At 36.2% G+C, this 23230-nt stretch overlaps 1 protein-coding gene across 4 annotated transcripts in view; it reads right to left on the bottom strand.

Annotated features, from left to right (window-relative positions):
- WASF1 (WASP family member 1) overlaps window positions 1-23230 on the bottom strand; it is a 103287-nt gene that overhangs the window by 33402 nt on the left and 46655 nt on the right. The window contains exon 2 of one of the 4 annotated variants that reach the window (XM_037844398.1): window positions 21541-21630. The exons of the other annotated variants lie outside the window; for them this stretch is intronic. The gene's annotated coding sequence lies outside the window, so the exon portion shown is untranslated. The remainder of the gene's footprint in view (window positions 1-21540; window positions 21631-23230) is intronic. 4 annotated transcript variants of the gene reach the window in all.

Below are 23230 nucleotides of genomic sequence, written 5' to 3'. Positions count from 1 at the left end.
CACTCAATATGATGTCTTTAAGCTTCATTCATGTTGTTGCATGTGTCAGAACCTCATTCCTTTTTACACCTAAATAATATTCCACTGTGAGTATATATCACACTGTTTATCCAATTTTCTCTTGATGGACATTTGGGTTGCTTTAATCTTTTGGCAATTGTGAATAATGCCACTATGAACATTAGTGTGCAAATTTCTGTTCAAGAGTCCCTGTTTTTGGTTCTTGTGGATATACGCCTAGAATTGGGATTGCTGGCTTAAATGGTAATTCAATACTTAACTTTCTGAGGAACCACCAAACTGTTTTCCACAGCAGCTGCACTATTTTACATTCCTACCAACAATGAACAAGTGTTCCTAGCTCTCCAATCCTCTCCAACACTTGTTATATTCTGTTTTTCTTTTAGTAGTAGCCATTCTAATGTGTCTGAAATGGCATCTCATTGTGGTATTGATTTGTATTTCCCTAATGCTAAAGCTGTTTTGCATCTTTTAATGTGCTCACTGTCCATTTGTTATCTTCTTTGGAGAAATGTCTATTCAAGTCTTATGCTCATTTTTAAATTGGGCTACTTGTCTTTTTGTTGTTGAATTTAGAATTTCTTTATATATCTGGGATATTAAGCCCTTATCAGATATGTAAGGCACCTAAAGCATTCCATCCTCACTATCCCACCCTATTTTCCATTTAACTTTTGTCCCATTTTTCTACTTATCTGTCCATACACTGGATAAAGGGAGTGTGAGCCACAAGATTTTCACAATCACACAGTCATACTATGTAAGCTACATAGTTATACCATTGTCTCCAAGAATCAAGGCTACTGGATTACAGTTCAACAGTTTCAGGTTATTTCCTTCTAGCTATTCCAATACACTAAAAACTACAAAGGGCTATCTATATAGCACATAAGAATGCCCTACAGAGTGACTGCTCGACTCCATTTGAAATCTCTCAGCCACTGAAACTTTATTTTGTTTCATTTCTCTTCCCCCTTTTGTTCAAGATTTTCTCAATCCCATGATGCCGGGTCCAGGCTCATCCCGAGTCATGCCCCATGTTTTCAGGGAGATTTACACCCCTGGGAGTCATGTCCCATGTAGCAGAGAGGGCAGTGAGTTTACCTGCTGCATGGGCTTAGAGAGAGAGAGAGGCTACATCTGAGCAACAAAGAGGTTCTCTGGGCAAGACTCTTAGGCACTATTATAGGTATGCTTAGCCTCTCCTTCGCAGTAACAAGCTTCATAAGGGGAAGCCCCAAGATCCAGGGTTCAGCCTACTAAATTGGTAGTCCTCAATGTTTGTGAGAACCCAGATGGGGAAGTCCCACATTTCCCCATTTTTTACCCAGTTCCACAGTGGGGGGTGGGGGGTGGGGGGGGGAATCCCTGAATATACATTTTTATTCTCTCCCCAGATTACTTTGGGATATATCAGGATTTCACACTAATCTGTAGAAACCTACCAGATCTCAATTCCTATTCAAAGTTCCATGTAATTCTGGTGTTTGAATAAACTGTACAAGTTAAATTATATAGTGTGCTACAGAAAATATAGATCCTGCACCAAGTAAACATCTCTTCCCTTTGTCTCACACAGAAGTTGAAGTTTTAAAACACAATTTGTCCTTTACCTTTTAGCCTGATTTGCCTTAGGGCTAATTAGATCACCTCCGTTCATATTTCTAATTGAAGTGTGAACTCTTTTTCAGCTATTTTAACAGTTGCTGTATAAGGTAATACTGAGACTCATAGCTGCCAAGTTCTAGCTCTGAGTCTCAGGTGTCACACTGGTAACTAAAGTTCCAAAGACCAACAAGGATACACACAAAGAGCTCAGCACCTCAGAATTTGGAGATAACCATTACAATTCAGGAATAGATGTGATTGCTGTAAGAACTTACAATCTAGGGACCATTACAATAAGCATTCCCCTGCTAACCTGTGCTCTAAGATTCAATTCTCAGTGTTTACACATTATAGTTAGTCCATATTAGGGAAGCATTATCATGTTTGTCTTTTTGTTTCTGGCGGACTTCATTCAAAATGCTGTCTTCAGGATCCATTCACCTCATTGCATGTCTCACAACTTCAGTCCTTCTTGTAGCTGTGCTCAGTATTCTATTGTATGCATACATACACAGTTCACCATTCTGTTCATCAGCTGATTTACCCTTAGGCTACCTCCATCCATTGCAAATCATGAGTACTGTCGCCATAAAAACCAGTGTGCAAATGTCCATTCGTGTCCCTACTCAGATCTTCCAAGTATACACCCCATAATGAGGTTGCAGGACCTTATGGCACCCATAAACGTAGCTTCTTGTGGAACCACCACACTGCTCTACAAATAGGCTACACCATTCTACTTCCCCACCAACAGTGAATAGGTACATCTCTCTCTCCATGTTTTCTCTAGAACATGTATCTTTCACCATGCTGTTTTGATTACTGTACCTTTGTAATAAGTTTTAAAATTAGGACATGTGAGTCCTCTAATTTTGTTCTTGTTTTTCAAGATGTTTTTGGCTATTTGGGGCCCCTTAATGACTGGCTTTTGCATTTCTGCAAAGAAGGCAGTTAGAATTTTCATTGGAATTGAGTTTAATCTGTAAATGGCTTTGGGTAGGACTGACATCTTAATATTTAGTCTTTCTATCTATGAACCACAGATTGTCCTTCCATTTATTCAGGTCTTCTTTATTTCAGCAATGTATTGGAGTTTTCATGTACAAGTCCTTTACATCCTTGGTTAAATTTATTCCTAGATATTTGATTCTTTAGTTGCTATTATAAATGGAATATTTTTCTTAATGTCCTTTTCAGATTTTTTATTATGAGTGTACAGAAACACCATGGATTTTTGCATGTTGATCTTGTAGACATTTTGCTGAATTGGTTTATTACCTCTACAGCTTTGTTATGATTTTTGGGAGGATTTTCTACATATAGGATCATGTCATCTGCAAACAGGGAAATTTTTACTTCTTCTTTTCCAATATGGATGCCTTTTATTTCTTTTTCTTGCCTAATTGCTATGGCTAAAACTTCCAGTATAATGTGGGCATCCCGTGGTGACAGTGGGCATCCTTGTCTTCTTCCAGATCTTAGGAGGAAAGCTTTCAATCTTTTACCATTGAGTATGATGTCACCTGTGGGTTTTTCATATATGCCCTTTCTCATGCTGAGAAAGTTTCCTTAAATTCCTATTTTCTGAGTATTTTTATCAAGATGCAGTGCTTGATTTTGTCAGATGCCTTTTCTGCATCAATTGAGATGATCATGAGGTCTTTTGCTTCATTCTATTAATGAGGTATATTACATAAATTGATTTTCTTATGTTGAACCACCCTTGCGTATCTGGGATAAATCCTGCTTAATCATAGTGTTTAATGCTTTTAATATGCTCTTGGATTCAGTCTGCTAGTATGTTGTGAGGATTTTTGCATCTATATTCATAAGGGATACTGTCTGCAATTACCCTTTTTTAATGCAATTTTATTGAGAAGTATTCACATAACAGATAATCATCCAAAGTGTACCATTAATGGTTCACAGTACCTTCATATAGTTGTGCTTTCATCAGCACAATCAATTTTTGAACATTTTCATTACTCAAAAAAATAATAAATATAAAATAAAAATAAAAAAGAACACCCAACATCCCATACCCCATATCTGCCTTATTATTTATTTATTTTTTGTCTTTGTTTCCTTACTCATCTGTCGATACACAAGATAAAGGGAGTGTCAGTCGCAAGGTTTGCACAATTACATGGTCAAACCTTAAGAGCTATACAGTTGTAAAATCATCTTCAAGAATCAAAGCTACTGGATTACAGTTCAACAGTTTCAGGTATTTCCTTCTAGCTATTCCAATGCACTAAAAAATATAAAGGGATAGCTATATAATGCATAATAACCTCCAGAATGACCTCTCAACTCTATTTGAAATCTCTCAGCCACTGAAACTCTATCTTGTTTCATTTCTCTTCCCCCTTTTGGTCCAAGAAGGCTTTCTAAATCCCAGGATGTCCAGGCCACGCTCACCCTGGGAGTCATGTCCCACATTGCCAGGGAGACTTATACACTTGGGAGCCATGTCCCACATAGGGGGGAAGGCAGTGAGTTTGCCTGCAGAGTTCGCCTAGAGAGAGGGCACATCTGAGCAACAAAAGAGGTTCTGTGGGGTGACTCTTAGGTGTAATTATAAGTAGGCTTAGCTTCTCCTTTGCAGGAATAGGTTTCATAAAGGCAAGTCCCAAGATCAAGGGCTTGGCCTATAAATTGGTAGTCCCCAATGCTTGTGAGAGCATCAGGGATTCCACAGGTGGGGAAGTTTAATACTTCTATATTTTCCCCCAGTCTCTCAAGGGGGCTTTGCAAGTGCTTTATTATTCTCTGCCCAAATACTCTGGGATGAACTGGAGCATTACACTAACCTGTACAAACCAACAAGATCTCACTCCCTACTGAAGTTTCCAGATAATTATGGTGTTCAAATAAACTGACCATACAAGTTAAATTGCATAGTGTGCCACAGAAAACATAAATTTTGCACCAAAGAAACATCTTTTCTTTTGGGCTCACACAGAAGTTGAAATTTTAAAACACTATCAATATCATCCTTTACTCTTTAGTCTGATTTGCCTTAGTCCTAACCAGAACAGCTTCATTCATATTTTTAATTGAAGTCTGATCTCTTTTTCAGCTTTTTAAAAAAAGTTACTATATGGTGTAATACTGACTTTCACAGCTGCCAAACTCTAGCTCTGAGTCTCAGGTGTCACACAGATACCCAAAGTTCCAGGGAATGAACACAAAGAGCCCAGCATCTCAGAATTTAGAAATAACCATAACAACTCAGGAACAGATGTGACTGTTGTAAGAACTTACAATATAGCAACATTTACAATAAGCCTTACACTGATAATCTGTGCTCTTGATTTCAATTCTCAGAGTTTGCACATTATATTTAGTCCATATTAGTGAGGCTTTATATTATTAGTCTTTTTGTTTCTGGCTTATTTCACTCAATATACTGTTCCAAGGTTCAATCATCTAGTTGCATGCCTCACAATTTCATTCGTTCTTGCAGCTGCTCAATATTCCTACACCACAGTTTGCCCTTCTGTTCAGTCGATGTACCTATAGGCCACCTCCATCGATTGCAAATCGTGAATACTGCCGCCATAAATACCACTGTGCAAATGTCCATTCATGTCCCTGTTTTCAGTTCTTCCCAGTATATACCTAATAATGGGGCTGCAGGATCATATGGTAACCCTATTCTTGGCCTCCTGTGGAACCACCACACTGTCCTCCAGAAGGGTTGCACTATTCTACTTCCTTACCAACAGTGAATAGGTACATCCCTCTCTCCACATTTTCCCAGCACTTTAATCTTTCTGTATACTTTTTAAACAGTTTTATTCAGACACCATACAATCCATCCTAAGTAAACAATCAATGGCTCCTGCATAATCACAGTTATGCATTCATCACCACAATCTATATGAGGATATTTCCATTTCTTCTGCAAAGAAAGAAGAGGAAAAAAAATGAAGAATAAAAGTAAAAAATAAAAAGGATAAACAACAACAATAAAACAAAGAATCCCATACAATTTCCATACACCCCGCTCTTATTTACATTTAGCTTTTGAATACTGCCTCTGTTGCATTTCATGGAAGTATATTACAATGTAACTGTTAACTATAGTCTGTAATATGCATTATTGTATTTTTCCACATACCATCCCATTTCAACACCTTGCAATGTTGACAGTCATTTGTTCTCTTTCATATAAAAACATTCTTATATTTGTACATCTAATCACCATCACTGTGCACTCTAGGTTTCGCTAGGTTATACAGTCCCAGTCCTTATCTTCTATCTTTCTTTCTGGTGTCATACATGCCCCTAGCCTTCCTCTTCCAACCTGACTTACACTCAGCTTTGTTTAGTGTACTTAAAATATTTTGCTTCCATCTACCATTTTGCACTTTGGATTTTATATGTCCTATCTTATTTTTTTTTCTCACTTTTTATCCTTACTGATAGTCTTCATTTCTATAATCTTCTCTAAACTTCTTTCTCCTGTCTTTTCCTATCCCCTGTAATGCTCCCTTTAGTATTTCTTGTAGAGCAGGTCTCTTTTTCACAAACTCTCTCAGTGTCTGTTGGTCTGAAAACATTTTAAACTGTCCCTCATTTGTGAAGGACAGTTTTGCCAGACATAGAATTCTTGGTTGGCAGTTTTTCTCTTTCAGTATCTTTAACGTATCATACCACTGCCTTCTCAGCTCCACAGTTTCTGCTGAGATATTTGCACAGAGTCTTATCAGGCATCCCTTGTATGTGATGGATCTTTTCTCTCTTGCTGCTTTTAGAATTCTCTGTCCTTCACATTTGAAAATCTGATTAGTAAGTGTCTTAGAGTAGGTCTGTTGGGTCTATTCTGTTTGGGGTACACTGTGCCTCTTGGATCTGCAATTTTATGTCTTTCATAAGAGATGGAAAATTTTCAGTGATTATTTCCTCCATTATTCTTTCTGCCCCTTTCCCTTCCCTTCTCTTTCTGGGACACCCAGGACATGTATATTTATGTGCTTTATGTTGTCATTCAATACTCTGAGACCCTGCTCATATTTTTTCCATTCTTTTCCATCTGTTCTTTTCTGTGTAGGATTTCAGATGTTCCATCCTCTAGTTCACTAATTCTTTCTTCTGCCTACTCAAATCTGCTGTTGTAAGTCCCCATTGTGTTTTTCATCTCTTCTACTGTGCTTTTCATTCCCATAAGTTCTGTCAATTGTTTTAGTCAAACTTTCAAGTTGTTCCTTATGTTTGCCCAATGTCTTTATCACTTTTGCCATATCTTGCCACAACTCGTTGATTTGATTTTTGAATTGATTTAACATGTTTGTTTGAACATCTTTAATTGTTTCAACTCCTGTATCTCATTTGAAGTGTCAGTTTGATCCTTTGACTGGGCCACATCTTCATTTTTTGGTTTTCTTGGTGTCTAGGCATGTGGTTTCCTCGATTAGTTTATTTTAGAGGTTTTTATCACTCTTTTACCTAGAATTTTCTTGTTGGTTGGCTTTGTTCTCTAACCGTTCTTTGGCATTCAGTTCAACTTATTCTAGACCCCTAGCATAAGCTACTGTTAAACTGATCAGAATTTTTTAACTCTTGTTATTCTGGTTCTTGCCCTGCCTATAGGGAATTTTTTTTTTTTTTAGGAGGGTCTACCCAGATATGATTGACCACAAACAGATTTTCTCAGACCACACAGGTCCAGGACTCAGGAGCAGGGTGTAATCAGTATCTTTAATTCCCAACAGATCCTGTCCCTGCCAATGGAGCTAGAAGGCAAGCTTAGGCTGTTTCTGTTCCCCCTCCCCCCACAGACCCTGGGATCTGAATTCTCTGAAGGAGGGCCACCACTTGAGCTGTGCCATGCCTCCCATTTTCTTGGGGGAGGATATGCTCCTTAGGGAATTATCTCTTTCATTTGACTCCTTACTTTCTCTCTGAGACCTTTCTTAACTCCACCCTTGCCTGTGTCAGTGCTGACAACTGAAAATGCTTGAGGCTTTCTCTAATGAGTTACTTAGAATAGTTTTAAAAAAGAAAAAAATTTCCTCTTTTCAGAGGCAGTTCCCACCCCCCAGTTTCGTCAGTCAAGAGCTGGAGTTGGTACCTGGTTCTGTGTGTTCCTTTTCTTGGGGCACAGTCCTTTACCAATATTCTGAGCTCAGCCAACTCCAAAAGCCTGTTTTTATTTATTCATTTTTATTTTATTTACATTAGTCCCACCTCCTTTCTGCTGAGAGAGACCTCATGATTCCTTTCCTGCTTGCTCTGCATTTATCTGTGCTCCTAGCTTGTATTCTGCAGTCCAAAATTTGTAACTAAAACCATGATTAGAGCCTGTTTGAGCTACTTTCCCATGTTACTGGCAAAGACCACTTATTGTTCCCACAGGGAAGTGTTCCAACTCAACCTGCCATGCCAATGGGGGAGGGGCATCAGGTTCTACAGTTTAGGGCTTTACTTACAGTTCTACACTGTGGTCTCAGCCCTTTCACCCATTCCAGACTGGTCTGAGATGTGTGCCCATTCATGGACATCCCCAAAACAGTTGTTCCAGACTATTTTCTAGTTGTTCCTCACTGTTTACTAGCTGTTCTAAGGACCAAATAAATTCCACTCCTCCCTACATCGCCATCTTGCCCTGCCTCCAATTTTCTTTTCTTGTTTGTTCCTTTATCTGGTCTTGGTATTAGGGTGATGGCCTTACTGAATAAGTTAGTGAGTGTACCCTCATCTTCAATATTTTGGAAGAGTTTGAGCAGGGTTGGTGTTAATTCCTCTTGGAATTTTTGGTAAAATTCACCAGTGAAGCCATCTCGTTTTGGGCTTTTCTATGTTGGGAGGTTTGTGGTTACTGATTCAATCTCTTTATTTGTTATTGGTCTGTTGAGATTTCCTATTTCTTCTTGTGTCAGTGTAGGCAGTTTGCATGCTCCATTTCATCTAGGTTCTCTAATTTGTTGGCATACAGTTATTTATGGTGCCCTCTTATTATTATTATTTTTTTTTATAATTTCCCTGGGGTTGGTAGTAATGTTCCCCTTTTCATTTCTGATTTTAGTTGTGTCCTCCCCCCATTTTCCCTCATCATTCTAGCCAAAGTTTTGTCCATTTTATTGATCTTTCCAAAGAACCAAACTTTTGGCTTCATTGATCCTCTCTACCATATTTTTATACTCTATTTCATTTATCTCCTCTCTAATCTTTGCTTTTTCCTTCCTCTTCCTCACTTTGGTTTTAGTTAGCACTTCTTCTTCTGGATACTCCAGTAGTAAAGTTAGGTCTCTGATTTGAGATCTTCTTTTTTAGTGTAAGAAATCAGAGTTATAAATTTCCCTTTCAGCACTGCCTTTGCTGCAACCTATGAGTTTTGGTATATTGTGGGGTTTTTTGGTTTTGTTTTGTTTTGTTTTTTCAATTACCTTGTGATTTCTTCTTTGACTCGTTGGTTCTTTATGAATGTGTTAATTTCCACTTATTTGTGAATTTTCCAATTCTCCCTCTGTTACTGATTTCTAGTTTCAATCGATTGTGGTCAGAGGATACACGGTATGATTTCAATTTTTTAAATTTATTGAGACTTGTTTTGTGACCAAACATATGGTCTATCTTGGAGAGTGCCCCATGTACACTACAGAAGACTGTTTATTTTTGCTGGTGTTGGGTCAAGTATTCTATACATGTCTGTTAGGTCTAGTTAGTTTATAATATTGTTCAAGTCTTCTATTTCCTTACTGATCTTCTGATTAGATGTTCTATCCATTATTGAAAATAGCATTTTCAAGTTTCCCAATATTAATATGTATGAATAGAACCTTTATCATTATGAAGTTCTCTCTTTATCTCTAGTAATATGCTTTTTTTTTTTTTTTTTTTTTTTTGCTTAAATTCTACTTTTTTTCTATATTAATATAGCTACACCCACTTCCTTTTTGGTTTGTGTTGCATGGTATACTTTTTCCCATCCTTTTCCTTCCAAACTTTCAATATTTATATGTTTTAGACATGTCTTTTCAAATCTAATAAGCATACAGTTACGCATTTCCTTTTCTTTTATTTTCTTTTTTTGCCCAGTTTGACAACTTTTGAATACTTATTGATATGGTGGTGATGTTCCCTCTGCCCAGAATATTATTTTGGTCCACAATACCTCCCAGCTCTATTCCTACTCATTTTTCAGATCTCAAATAAGATCGTTCCCTGATCCCCCACCCCTAATTAGATCACATCCTCCTACTAAAATTATATCATAGTACCCTATAATCTTCCTTTATAGAACTTGCTTTAAGTTCCAATTATATATCTTCATCATTGATTTCTGTTTTTCTCCTTCATTGGTTATAAATCAGGTATGGTGTGTTTTGTTCCTCATAACACGTTTGGTGCTTGGTACATGCTTGGCACATAAAAAATTTTCAATATATATTTGCAGAATAACCAAAAAATTCTTAACTCCAGCTCAAATCTCTCTTCTAGGCTGCAGATGCATATATCCAACTGTCTCCTGAGTATCTGTACTTAGAAGCTCTATAAGATCCCTCAAGCTCAGTACTTCTAAAACTAAACTGATTATATTTCTTCCTCAAATATGAGCTCATCTTCCATTCTTCCCCAACACCCAAGTCCCTATCTATATCCAATGGGATATCAAAACTTAGTAATACTACCTCATTAACAGCTCTCATATTATGACCTTTCTTTTCTATTTTAACTGCTACTGATTTAAATCAAACCTGGGTCATCTCTTACTTGGTTGGACTAGACTTTCTATCTCCAGTCTTATAACTTCTCCCTGCTAATCTATCTGTACCACCATCCCACCAATCTACCCCACACCACAACTAATTTTCAAAATTTTGCATCTGCATATGTCACCCTCCTGCAAAGAAACAACAAAAACCCTTGCTGTCTAAAGTCTAGACACGATATGCAAGGTTCCTAAGGATTTAGCACCTCCCTACCTTTCCTTGCCTCATTTCTCACCATACTCCTTTACCTTATACTCTACTCACTCTGAATATACCCCACTATTTCACAGTCTCGCCTTTTCTCATGTTACTCTCTGCCCAGAATACCTTTCCATTTCTTATCTGCATAGAGAATACTTATTTGTTCAGATTAGACTTAAGCATCACCTCCTATCTGAAGCCTTACTGAATCCCCCAGACAGATGTAACCATCTACTCTTTGGTGCTCTCAACTTTGACCCATCTCTGCATCTACCTTAATACCACCAATTACACTCTACTATACTGTGCTTATTTGTTTATAAGTCTATGCTTGAATGAGAACTCTTAGATGGTAAAACCTTGCCCTACTCATCTTGTGTTTTCAAGACCTAGAAAACAGAAGATGTTAAATAGTTGACTGATAAATAAATGAAAAAAAGGAAGGAAGGAAGGAAGGAAGGAAGGAAGGAAGGAAGGAAGGAAGGGAGAAAGAAAACAAAATGATGAACCATAGGGTGGCAAAACAACAACAACAACACAACTTTAGGTTACTGGGAAGACAGGACTGACAGACACAGATGCTTTTTCTAAAGCAACTATCTTTCAAAATTTTGAAAATTACGATTCTCAGGGCCTGCTTGTTTTCACATGCTTGGAAAGGAATACATTTAAGGAAAATAACATTTTACAATTGTACTGTAGAATTAGGCCAGCTTGTTTCACTCTACCAAGGAAGAGCATGGAGCTCATCTCTTATTCATTTCTCCATCTTTAGGGTATAGCTCAGTGTCTGAGGTATAGCAATCACACACATTTTGATCAAAGGAATGCTGTACAGTACACTACATGGTTTAAAAATATCCTAATCTCCAAAGGAAAAGGGCTTTAAAATGGTGCCTTTAGGTAAAATGCAAATCCTTTTACTTCAGTTTCAATACTATATTCTTTTTCTTATTTCTCTTATTCCTTGGTGATTCTAATAGTCATTTATTTGACTCCACATCTAAGAGTTAGTGGCAAAAAGTAAAATAAAGCTTAACAATTTTATCTCCTTAATCCTGCCTGACTCCTGATTGTTTAAGAGAGGTCTCAACACCATCTTTAATGTAGGCTCCTTTGTGTCAGATTAAGAAAGGGTAAAAAAAGAATTCTAAATGTTAAAGGTATAATTTAATTAGCAGGCAAATATATAATAAAATTTGTCTCAGTATTTTTAAATACTGCAAATGATATATTTTCTGTTTAAAAGCAATAAAAATATTACACAGAATGAACCAATTACATATAATTTAACGTCTTTTAATCTATCAATGCTTAATTTACTCAGGGGGAAAACCTTTTATTTAACAACAACAACAAAAAACCCTAAATTATATTGTGCTAAAACATAAAATTACAAACTGTTAATATCGTTAATCTGTTCCCTTAGGCCACAGCTAAAGACACTGAGCAAACAAAAATTGCACACCTATTGTATAACCATGTCTAAAGGTAACTGAGTTTGCTGGCAATGAAAAAACAAACAAGGATTCTTCATATATTTTCCTGTGTTCTTAGCAATTAAACAGCCATTTACTGAAGCAAAATCAACAGACTGCTGGAGTTTGTAAACTAAAGGATACATCCTCTAAGACACAGAGTTTTAAATTATTTAAGATAAAATAATTTATGATTTAAAAATCAATGTTTTTTTAATTTAAACAACCTTTTCATGGGTTTATTTTAAATCTTGATATAGACTTTAAAATTAAAAATAAAATTAGCTAAAATACTGCTTAAGATATTTTTATTAAACAGATATATTGAAAGTTCTTTTTTTTAGAAAAGCAAGGGAAATTAAACTATTGAAATATAACCATAGCAAAATATATTTGATAGAATTCTAAATTTAAAAAATATATTCAGTGACAACTATTGCTAATATCAATATGTTCTCTAAGTAATTTTAAGAATGTCTTCTATTGATCCAAAATGATATTTATAGGTAAATAAATAAACCATTATATAAAGTGTTAAAAATAACCCAATATCAGACACCATAGCAATTTTATGGGTTTTGAAATCAGAAAAATAAATTACTGGCATAACATAGAGATATTATAGTTCAGTTCCAGACCACCACAACAAACTGAATATCACAACAAAGCAAGTCACATGAATTTTTTGGTTTCCCAGTGCATATAAAAGTTATGCTTACACTATACTGTAGTCTATTAAATGTGCAATAGCATTATGTCTAAAAAAGTGTATATACCTTAATTTAAAAATACTTTATTGCTAAAAAATGCTATCATCTGAGCCTTCAACAAGTCATAATCTTTTTGCTGGTGGAGGGTCTTGCCTCAATGTTGCTGGCTGCTGGTTGATCAGTGTTGGATGCTGAAGGTTGGGGTGACTGTGGCAATTTCATAAAATAAGACAATGAAGTTTGTCACATCAATTGACTCTTCCTTTCACAAAAGATTTCTCTGTAGCATGCAATGCTGTTTGACAGCACTTTATCCATGGAAGAACTTCTTTCCCAATTGAACTCAATCCTCTCAAACCCTGTCACTACTTTTTCAACTAAGTTTACATAATATTCTAAATCCTTTGTTTTCATTTCAAGAATGTTAACAGCATCTACACCAGGAGTAGACTTCATTCCAGGAAACCACTTTCTTTGCTTATCCATAAGAAGCAACTCCTCATCTGTTCCAGTTTTTAACATGAGACTGCAGCAATTCATTCACATTTTCAGGCTCCACTTCTAATTCTAGTTCTCTTGCTATTTCCACCACATCTGCAGTTGCTTCCTCCACCGAAATCTTGAACCCCTCAAAGTCATCCATGAAGGCTGGAATCACCTTCTTCTAAATTCCTATTATGTGGATATTTTGACACTCCCCCCCCTCCATGAATCATGAATATTCTTAATGGCATCTAGAATGGTGAATCCTTTCCAGAAGGTTTTCAATTGACTCTGCCCAGATCCATTAGAGGAACCACTTACCTATGGCAACTATAGCCTTACAAAATATATTTCTTAAGTAATAAGATTTGGAAGTAGACGTCACTCCTTGATCCATGGGTTGCAGAATGGAGGCTATGTTAGCAGGCATGGAAACATTACTATCATTGTACATCTCCATCAGAGCTCTTAGGTGACCAAGTACACTGTCAGTAAGTAGTAATATTTTGAAAGGAATCTTTTTTTCTGAGCAGTTGGTCTCAACAGTGGGCTTAAAATATTCAGTAAACTATGTTGCAAACAAATGTGCTGTCATTCAGGCTTTCTTGTTCCATTTGTAGAGCACAGGCAGAATAGATGTAGCATAATCCTTAAGGGCCCTAGGATTTTTGGAGTGGTAAATGAGCAGTGGCTTCAATTTAAATTCACCAGCTGCATTAGCCCCTAGCAAGAGAGCCAGTCCTTCGAAGCTTCAAAGGCAGTGACTGACTTCTTTCTAGCTATGAAAAGTCCCAGATGGCATCTTCTTCCAATAGAAGGCTGTTTCATTTACATTGAAAAACTGTTATTTAGTGTAGCCACCTTCATTAATGATCTTATCTAGATCTTCTGGGTAACCTGCTGAGGCTTCTACACTTGTTGCTTCACCTCACACTTTGATGTTATGGAGATGGCTTCTTTCCTTAAATCTCATGAACCAACCTCTGCTAGCTTCAGACTTTTCTTCTGCAGCTTCCTTACCTCTCTTAGCCTTCATAGAATTGAAGAGAGTTAGGGCCTTGCTCTGGATTAGGTTTTGGCTTAAGGGAATGTTATGGCTAATTTGATCTTCTATGCAGACCACTAAAACTTGCTCCTATCAGCAATAAGGCTGTTATACTTCTTAGTATTGTTTGGTCACTTGAGTAGCACTTTCAGTTTTCTTCAGGAACTTTTCCTTTGCATTCACCACTTGGCTGAATGTTTGGGACAAGAGGCCTAGCTTTTGGCCTGTCTCGGCTTTTGGCATGCCTGACTCATTAAGCTTAATCATTTCCAGTTTCCGATTTAAAGTGAGAGACCTGCATCTCTTCCTCTCACTCACTTAGAGGCATCTGTAGTGTTACTAATTAATAGGGTTATATTGTGTCCCAGGGAATAGGGAGGCCAGAGGGCAGGGAGAGAGAGGAAACAGCGGTTGGTGGTCAGAACACACAGAACATTTATCAATTAAGACTGCCGTTTTACATGGGCATGGTTCATGCACCCCAAAACTATTACAATAGTAACATCAAAGATCACTGATCAGAGATCACCATAGCAGATATAATAAAAATAAAAAGTTTGAAATATTTCGAGAATTACCAAAATGTGACACAGAGACACGAAGGTGAGCACATGCTGTTGGAAAAATGACACCAATAGATTTGCCCAAGGCAGGATTGCCACAAACCTTCCATTTGTTAAAAAAGTGGTATCTGCAAAGAATAAAGCTAAGCACAATAAAGCAAGGTATACCTGTATCTTAACTCTTATTTTTGGAACTCAAAAAATGGCCTGTAAAATTGATTTTAAATGTTTAAAGGACACCTTATAGTTCACAATTCAAAGGAAAATAAAATAGCTTCTTTTAAACAATATTTTATTTTAAATTATGGAAATACAATTTTCAATTTTCATAGGAGCAATATTCTAAATAAAGGATTATATTAAGTGTCCTAAAGGAACAAATTAGAATAAAACAAATTTCAGTATTTTAAATACTCTTACGAATTTTTGAGGGAGCAAATATATATATATTTAATGTCCTGTCTCCCTAAGACTAGAAGCCATATTTAATCATTGGGTATATCTAAATGGAAATATATTTCTGATGGAAACAGCTTTCCTTATGAACTTCTATGCAAATAACAAATGCTTTATAATTCTGACAGAAACAAATGATTAAATATAATAATTAGGAAATAAGGAATTCATGAAGTAAGAATTCACATTAACAAATATTCTATTAAATATAATTTAAAAGAAACCACAATTCAATTATGTAAAACCATGGGTCTTTAAAGTGATTTAATTTAAAATACATTGAAAAGGATATAGTTTTAAAACACATCAAAACCAGAATTTTTATACCTTACCTTCCCCCAAATCTATAATCTATATAACTCCGAATCGTTTTATTATTGTAAATAAACAACTGAAGGAGAAAATAACTGCATTTACCAGGGAAACAACACAATGCTGTGCAAAATAACCTGAGGAATATACAAAAAATAACAAACTCCCCCTTTGTTATGATCAGTAAACTTTAAAACTACTCATTCTTCATGAATCTGTAAAACTCTACACACAAAGAGATGACAAAGCCAGTTTGGGCATTCAGGACTAAAGAACTATTATTCATGCTGAACATCTCCTGTTATTTGTCTGCTTTGAGGTTATCTGGTCCATGCTTAAAGAATTTGCCCTAAGAACCATGCCATTTATACCAAAACTAAATAGACAGGTAGATTAAAAATTCTCCTCTCCATCCTTGAACAAGAACCTTTTCTTTCCTATTCTGACACTTGAAAGAAATTCCTACGAGCAAACTGGTTAAGAAATAATTATATCTCTCACCTCTCATCTCAAGTCACAGTAACAAAGTAATAAATTTTGATAGACTAATATTGAAAATAACATATTGCTGTATGACTAAAGTAAAAAGGTAATGAAATATTATATACAATTCATTACAATGACATTATTGTTAGATTCAAGAAGAAAACTGAATGTGAATGAAATAAGTATTAGGCACCTATACAATGGAAATGAGAGTCAGTATAGCAAAGTTAGTATTAAGATCCACTAGCTCTCATCAGCGGACCTACTAATAAAATTCAGTAGTAGTGGATTACTACTAATTAACTAGTAGTAGTTAAGTAAGTGATTCCATGTTACTTTAAAATAAAATATGCACTTCTTTTAAATTAATACAACCACTACTGAAACTTCCTTGACAACGTATATACAAGCATAATATTGCTCCAAGGTTATTCTTAGTGGTTTGAGAGGTAATTTTGAAATTTTAGGTATGCAAACCATAAATGCATATTTAACCTCTGAAAAACAAGATCATATGTCCTTTACAATATTAAAAAGTAATATCTCTAGTAATTAATGACACTGAATTATACACTTAAAATGGAAAATTGTATGGTATATATATATATATATATATATATATATATATATCAATAAAACAATTTAAAAAGTAGCATCTCTAAAAGCAATATTTTCCTATCAAATATGTTGTACTTTACGTGCTACTTACACACTGCCAACTATTCATATATCTAACCATCCATTATTGAATACCAATGACTCAGATATCGTGCTAAGTGCCAAAAAGTAGAGGGGTGAGCAAAAATGAGCAGTACTCCACAAATTAGCTAAAATCTACTAATTACAGTTATGGTAAGTGCAATGAAGTAAAAGTACTGGGCAATATAAAAAGACCAATATTTTAAGGAAAATAAATTTAAATTGAGACCAAAAGTATTATTAGGAATTAGCTAGGTAGGTTGGACCACACGTATGTTTGCATGCATGTATGTGTGTGTGTTTGTGCTTTCTTTCTAACTTAGTACACCATATGCAAAGTCTCTGAACTAGGAAGGAGCTTGATGTACTAACAGATATGAAGAGTGGCTGAAGTATAGTAAATTGAGGCTAGGGATCAGCAAGGGGGCAGATTAAGTAGGACCTTGAAACTCGTTGAAGATTTTCAATGTTATCCCAATGGGAAGCCATTTGTGTTGGTTTGAAGGGACCATGTTTTCTTAATCCATTCTGTGGGTTACTGTAGGTGGGACCTTTTGATTAGGTTTTTTCAATTGAGATGTGATCCACCTCATTCAAGATGTGTCTTAAACCTCTTAGTGAAGTCCTTTATAAGAGGATTAAAAAGAGAAAGAAGCTAACAGCAAAAAGCCCAGAGAAGCCCCAAAAAAGTTTAGAAAAAAAGTCACAAACGGAAAAGTCAGAAGTCGAAGGAACAAAACCTGGGAAAAAAGTACCAACAGACACCAGCTGGCTGCACTGCCATGTGGCAGAGAAGTACAGATACTGTCTGATGATGCCTTAATTTGGACGTTTTTCATGGCTTAAGAACCGTAAGCTTGTAAGTGAATAAATCCCCATTGTAAAAGCCAACCCATTTCTGGTATATTGCACTTCATCAGCTTTAGCAAACCAAAACACCACTGAAGGGTTTTAAGCAAAGGATGTTATGATCAGAATTGACATTCTAATTGATCTATGGAGACTTGGGAGTGGGGGATGGCAGAGTAAAAACAGAGGGGGATCAGTTAGGTGATGAATGATTTGTCCAGGTGGTCATCTTGGTGACATAGAAGGTGTCAATTCAAGCTATATCCTGCAGATAGAATCAACAGGATTGATCATGGATTAGATCTAGGGATGAGGCCCAAGTTGTTGGTATAAGAAATTTTCTATGGTCAGCCAAAAAACCTAAGAATTATTTCTGAGACAGATCAATTATATCAATTTATTATTCCCTTTACACAAAAGTCTATGGATTAGGAAGAGATTTATGACCAACTCTAGTAATAGGTACAACCAGGCAATTGGGATCATGGAGACAGTAATTTAATGCTATTCAGGGCAGGAGGTTGTGGAGGAATGATGACTTTTAAAGCCAAAACCAAATGAGAAGGCAAGAGAGCATTTAGCGCCTTTATGTCTTCTTACCCTCTACTATTTTTTCTTATTTTTCATTATTCTCTTATATGACATATACCCACTTTAACTATTTTAGCCCCAAAAGAAAAATCTTAGGTCCACTTAACTGCTTTATTTTCTTACACTGTTCCCTCTCTCCGTACCCTGTAACTTGCATCCATTTGCCTTCTAGACTAGAAAGCCAAAGTGAACACAATATTCCTAGTTATTTCACCTGCCAATGCCACACCAACCCATATGAAATGTACAATCATCTTCTCTCTGTAGGGGACAGCATGGCAGAAAATGGATATCTGAATTAATAACAATTCAATACTTTCTCCAATTGTTTAACTATACCTTTCTCTTCATGTGTACAAGGAAATTATTTTTATTATAATGTTACTTAACAGTATGCAAATATAAAACCAGATGTAAAAATCTTACACTTACAATGCTTACACAACAGTAAAACCAACATTGATTTAAAAATTAAATACAACGAAACTACAAAACAAAACTCAAAATAACAGTATTAAATTAATATACTGACGTCATTTTGCTTTACCTCAATAATTGCTTGCTATATGAACCTTACACTAATTGCTCCAAAAATTTGTTTTACTTTGCTTATGCTTACCCTCACCATGTGTGATAACAGCCCCATTACTTTTCTTGATTTCATCTACTGTGAAATTTTATTTATAAATTTTCTGGTTGGCACTATTTTGGTTTTACTGTGTACAAATACATTTATGTATCAAGTGTGCCCCTGTGCTATAATCATGAGCTTGAAAAAAATTAAAGTTATACTATTTGGTATCAATGCTATTATAAACATAATCATGAACAAAAATACTAAAATCACCTAACAGGACTCATTATATGATAGACATCCAAATGATCCAGAATATGCTTTCATTAAATTCTTTTAAAATAAAAATTAAAACTAAAAAACTCACAAACTTCCCAAAATATGCCCAGACTGAGATCTATTCCAGGCCAAACTAAGGACATGACTCAAGCAGGTAGAATGACTGGTTCAAGAGGCAGGGTTAATACCAGAAGTGATTTTTCTTGTGTTCTTTTGATCACATGCTATTCCTTCTTTCAGATTACACACTATTGATTCTTTCAGATCAAGGTGAATTTATACAATGTGCATTTTACAAAAACATTCTAGTAGTTCATTATTCAGGGACTGAGGAAATTTCACTAAAGAGAAGAAATAAAATGATTGTTTTCACCAACCTAAACAGAAGAACACATATTTTTAAAAGTAGCAAAGTACATCAGTTTGTAACATAGATGAGAACAAGCCCACAGACAGACTCCTTCTGCACATGATTTATGCCAAGATATGAAAAATATTAGCCCTCCCTCTCTGCCTCTCTTTCATCTTCAAGCCAGGCCTATCTCCTAGAAAGTATTTCTGAATACTGGCTGGTTATCTTTCTCTGGATATCCCTATGAATAACCTCAAAAATTAACAAGCCCCAAACTAAAGTCAATATTTTTTCCTTATCAAAAACCTGGTCCTTTATTTTTTATATTAGCTAACAGTTCTTTCAAACACTGGCCAAGTTAGAAATAGCACAGTCTGTTTTGCCTCCTTCCAAACTTGTCATATCTAATCTGTGCAATAATATCCATTACATAAAATTCTAGCATTAGAACTGTTGATATCAAGCTCTTGGTGTATGCATTAAAATTTGTGAAAATATTGACAACCTTTAAAATTTTTCTACCAATTTATGTTCCCACATATTCACAAATATCAGGAAAACACTATTTTAAATGCCCACACTATAGTCTTTAATACATACCATACTTTATTTAACATTCCCTGAATGGTGGACATTTGGGTGATTTCCAAGCTTTTACTATAACAATACTGGGACTTCTGTTACAGGGATCTTTGTCCAAGATTCTGGTTATTGAGAAATCCCAAGCCTATTAAATATTTACTTCCAAATTGCTTTCCCTAAGATTATGCCATTCTCATTCTCACCACATGTAAGGATATTTTACTACTTTCTGGTTCTATTACTTTATATGAAACCTGGACAAGTTAACTTCTCTGTACTGCAGTCTCATCTCTAAAATGGAGATAATAGTATCTACTCTCAAGGGTTTGTTGTGAAGATCAAAATGGCTAATACATGCAAAGATTTTAGGTAAGTCCCTGGAATACAGTAAATACACAATAAATGCTACTATTATTATAATTTCTCACTAACATTGAGCGTTGGGAGACAGAATGGAGAGTACTCTCTGACTTGTTTTAAAGGGGGAATAATGGTCTGGAAGCAGCATTAGGGAGTAAAGAAGATACTGATTCACATCTTTTCCAAGTTTAATATATTTGAAATATATGGATATGGATAACATTCCCACACAAGAAGGTATAGATGAAACCAATTTCAGGGACCAGCTAGTTTTTAATTAAGGCATGGAGACAGAAGGTTTTAGTGTGGAGAAGAGGCTGGAAATAACTATGTATAGGGAAGTTTCCAGGTCACAGACGCAGAAGTTTTGGAGCATGGTGGAAGGATTTGGAAGGGTAGGAAGATCGGAGAGATAGGCTAATGAGTTTTTCAAAGCAGTATGGGATGCAAGTTCAGAAGAAAACAGAAAACAAAGAAGGCTTAGAATTTTCCAGCTGACACAGATAAAAAGTGATGTGAGACATAATGGAATTACATCTAGGTTTCTTAAAAAAGGATGGGCATTTTCATCGGTTTCTGTTAATGGTCCTGAAGGTCAAGTGACCTCTTGACTCCATTTGAAATCTCTCAGCCACTGAAATTTTATTTCGCTTCATTTCGCTTCCCCTTTTGGTCAAGAAGATTTTCTCAATTCCATGATGCTGGGTCCAGGCTCATCCCTGGGAGAAGGAATGCATGTGAAGGCATGCAGAAAGTTTCAAACTTTGCCAATGTTGACACTTTCTCCTAAATCATTCTTAGATTTGTAACTCATTACTTGGAATACACAATAATTTAAATGTGGTTTTATTTTTCCTTAGTAGTAGTCATTGCTTGCTACAAAGAAGCTCATTTGCTATTTTCCTGCCCACTTGTAGTCTCACAAAATGATCTCATAATTTGTCATCCTGGCATTTCACTACACAGGAGTGTTTTGTCATTTCAAATCTGGGCATTTCAATATGTACTTTCTCTTTCTGAAAATTAAAAAAATGTAAAATAAAGCCATTACCAATATTAATCCCCACTCAGGTTTCAATTCCAAAAAGTGTATTGTTTAAAAATTTTAAACTGGAAGAGGTATTTAAAACCAACTAACTTATCTCTCATTTTTGTAGATGAGCAAACTTACCTGAAAAAGTTAAGAAACTTGTCTATGGTCAGAAGATTAATAGCAGAGCTGAGATCCGATCATAGGTTTACAGATTTTGAATCTACTGTACTACTTAAAAAAAGAAAAAATCACTTTTATTGAGATATAGTCACATACCATATAATCATCCACAGTGTTCAATCGAGTGTTCAGTGTACCATCATATAGTTGTGCATTTATCACCACTATCAATGCTTGAACATTTTCCTTACTCCAAAAAGAATAAAGAATAAAAATAAAAGTAAAAAAGAACACCCAAAGCATTCCCACCCACCCCCATCCCACTCTATTTTTCATTTAGTTTTTGTACCCATTTTTCTATTCATCTTTCCATACATTGGATAAAGGGAATGTGAGCCACAAGGTTTTCACAATCACACAGTGCCACCATGTAAGCTATGTAGTTATGCAATTGTCTTCAAGAATCAAGACTACTGGGTTGCAGTTCAACAGTTTCAGGTATTTCCTTCTAGCTATCACTAAAAACTACAAAGGGATATCAACATAGTGCATAAGAATGCCCTCCAGAGTGACCTCTTAACTCCATTTGAAATCTCTCAGCCACTGAAATTTTATTTTGCTTCATTTTGCTTCCCCCTTTTGGTCAAGAAGATTTTCTAAATCCCATGATACCGGGTCCAGGCTCATCCCTGGGTGTCATGTCCAGCATTGCCAGGGAGATTCACACCCCTGGGAGTCATGTTCCACATACAGGGGAGGGCAGTGAGTCCACCTGCTGAGAGGTACTGCTCTACTCTTTTTTTTTTTTTTTTTTAATCATCATTTTATTGAGATATATTCACATACCACGCAGTCATACAAAACAAATTGTACTTTCGATTGTTTACAGTACCATTACATAGTTGTACATTCATCACCTAAATCAATCCCTGACACCTTCATTAGCCCACACACAAAAATAACAAGAATAATAATTAGAGTGAAAAAGAGCAATTGAAGTAAAAAAGAACACTGGGTACCTTTGTCTGTTTGTTTGCTTCCCCTACTTTTCTACACATCCATCCATAAACTAGACAAAGTGGAGTTTGGTCCTTATGGCATTCCCAATCCCACTGTCACCCCTCATAAGCTACATTTTTATACAACTGTCTTCGAGATTCATGGGTTCTGGGTTGTAGTTTAATAGTTTCAGGTATCCACCACCAGCTACCTCAATTCTTTAGAACCTAAAAAGGGTTGTCTAAAGTGTGCGTAAGAGTGCCCACCAGAGTGAACTCTCGGCTCGTTTTGGAATCTCTCTGCCACTGAAGCTTATTTCATTTCCTTTCACATCCCCCTTTTGGTCAAGAAGATGTTCTCCATCCCACGATGCCGGGTCTACATTCCTCCCCGGGAGTCATATTCCACGTTGCCAGGGAGATTCACTTCCCTGGGTGTCTGATCCCACGTAGGGGGGAGGGCAGTGATTTCACCTTTCAAGTTGGCTTAGCCAGAGAGAGAGGGCCACATCTGAGCAACAAAGAGGCATTCAGGAGGAGACTCTTAGGCACAAATACAGGGAGGCCTAGCCTCTCCTTTGCAGCAACCGTCTTCCCAAGGGTAAAACTTATGGTAGAGGGCTCAACCCATCAAACCACCAGTCCCCTATGTCTGTGGTCATGTTAGCAACCATGGAGGTGGGGTAGGCGAATACCCCTGCATTCTCCAC

This window comes from Choloepus didactylus, chromosome 7 (assembly GCF_015220235.1).
Source record: "Choloepus didactylus isolate mChoDid1 chromosome 7, mChoDid1.pri, whole genome shotgun sequence".
NCBI classification, from domain to species: Eukaryota; Metazoa; Chordata; class Mammalia; order Pilosa; family Megalonychidae; genus Choloepus; species Choloepus didactylus.
The sequence above is the reverse complement of the archived record's forward strand: the minus strand, read 5'-3'. Positions and strand labels throughout refer to the sequence as shown.